This window comes from Gossypium hirsutum, chromosome A13, assembly GCF_007990345.1.
Source record: "Gossypium hirsutum isolate 1008001.06 chromosome A13, Gossypium_hirsutum_v2.1, whole genome shotgun sequence".
NCBI lineage: Eukaryota > Viridiplantae > Streptophyta > Magnoliopsida > Malvales > Malvaceae > Gossypium > Gossypium hirsutum.
In genome coordinates this window covers 88,456,196-88,458,705 of record NC_053436.1, presented here as the reverse complement: position 1 = coordinate 88,458,705, position 2,510 = coordinate 88,456,196, and positions in this window count along the sequence as shown.

Sequence of the window (2,510 nt, the reverse complement as noted above, 5' to 3'; positions counted from 1 at the left end):
TTGTCTTATAGTGCCACCAAGCTAGCTTGGGGTTCAGAGACCGTCGGAGATCAACTCATACTATCAACAATTATTTTGGTACCAATGAATTCAACATTTTGAGTTATGGCATGTATAAGGGACTTGGTCATTTTGTTATGTGTCATAATTGATTTGGCCAAATGTGTTGGCTTATATTGGTTAGCAGTCTATTTTGTATAAGGCCATTGGAAATGGGCTAATATTGGCTATAAGTATATTTATATAATGATGTCTTTCATGAATGATGTGTTGAGGTCTTGGTTGTGGATGTTGGTTGTATGTATATGCTTAGATTGGTGCTATATTATGTTGTATAGGTGTGTGCATTAAATGGTGGCAAAATGGCTTGGTAAATAGCCATATTTTTGTCCACACAGGTAGACACACGGGCCTGTGTCTAGGCCGTGTGCGACACACGGTTTGCCCCACGGGTATGTGCTTAGGTTGTGTATCTCCTACACCTTAGTTTCGAGAAATAGAATGCTTAGAATTGAGCACACAGGCAGAGACACAGGCGGGTGCCTCAAACGTGTGGATAGCACGGCCTCGAACACGGGCATGTGCTGTAACACCCTTTACCCGGCCCAGACGTTATGGCCGGATCCGACATGCCACATCGAAGCATTCAAAACATTTCCGATCCAAAAAGAAAACTTATTGAGTGTTTTAAAAGATAATTTCATTATAGGTTAAAGTGAATGGAAGCTGTGCACCAGGTAGGAAACCGGAAAAGAGAAGGTGAGTCGTGATACAACTTGTTCCCTCCAGGGTGCATGGCACAAAGTCCTCCATGAGCTTCCTTCAATATTGTCTACCTCAAATCAGAGTCCTTCAGAACACAAATTCTTCCTCAGAAACACAGAACTCCTTCGCCATTTAACCCAAACTCAAAAGTTTCCCCTTCCATAACTTGTTGAAAACGAGCGACCAAAGACTCATCGTTCAACTGCTTTTCCTTAATCTGATCCACCTAGGTTGGCCTCACTTGTAACTCAGCCAACAGACTTCCATCATCGTACAGACTTAGACGAGCAAACATTGCTCTCAAATCAGGTACAGCTCTACGACTTAGTGTAACACCCCGAACCCGAAACCAACACCGGAGTCGAACACGAGGTGTTAACTGGCTTTAACCCCTTACAAAATTTATTTTCCAAACACTGCCCAATCTGTGTACTAGTCGTTTTAAAAATCATATCTTGAGTTTCGTAACTCGAAAATCAGTTTCGTAATTTTTTCCAGAAACTAGACTCATGTGCCCATCTATGTATTTTTTCTAGAATTTTGGTCGGGCCAATTAGTACAGTTTATTAGTCAAAGTTCCCCAAGTTACAGGGGTCGACTACACTGACCTTTGCCCATTACGACTTGAATATCTCCCTGCACGGGGCTTCAATACTGGTACCGTTTGTTTCTATGAAAACTATACTCAGAGAGGAATCTGTACATATATGGTACGACCCCTAATTATCTCTGGTTAATTTATAATGAATTTCCAAAGTCGGAGCAGGAAATCCAGAAACCGTTCTGGCCCTGTCCCACTAAAATCTGATTATCTCTTAATATACTGCCCATATGATCTTTTCGTTACTTCCTCATGAAAGCAGACTCATCGAGCTTCGATTACATAATTTATTCATCAATTAATTCCACTCCTACTATTTTTAGTGATTTTTCGATCTCATGACACTGCTGCTGCCAGCATCTGTTACGAAAGTAACTAGGTCCATTTCATGCCTACCCTTGATCCAATTCAATCGAACATTCGTGCCATTTTCGCATGGCTTAAAGTTTACATGCCATAATTCAAACACAACGTACTAGCTTATACATGCCAAAATGATCTTCTAAACACACTAAGAAGAAAGTACCAAAACTTGCTATCCGGTGTGATGACTTCGATGACGGCCCGACCTCGCAAAAATTGATGAGTCCAAGCAACCTATAATGGGTGACAAGGAAACACCGGGTGAGTTTATAACTCAGTAAGTCATAAGCAATGCTCTACTATACATCAATAACATTATCACAAGAGGAACAAAATGGAATGAGACAATTTACTCCATCCATACCGAACCATGCCATAGTTCCTCCAACCTATCGATTCAATTTCATATTAATTCATGCATTCGCAATTCATATACTCATCAATAGGACATTGAAGCATTTTCATAAATCAATTTATTTTCGTTACAATCAAACAACAAAACGGCCTTTCACCCATCCTACGATAAATTTTCATGTACGTGACTTCAAGTATAGTTGTCACATAGGTTCAACTTACCGAGCTCAACACCAAGTATAAGCATAGCACCTATTAGCCACGTACTCAAGACACTTACCCGACCCGCTGTCCGCGATCGACTCAATAGTGTCGCACCCATGGTGTCCATAATAATTCACGAATGTATATTGAGCCCGCACACTCAGTGCTATATAATCAACTCGCACACTTAGTGCCACGTAATCAAATCGCACACTTAGTGCTA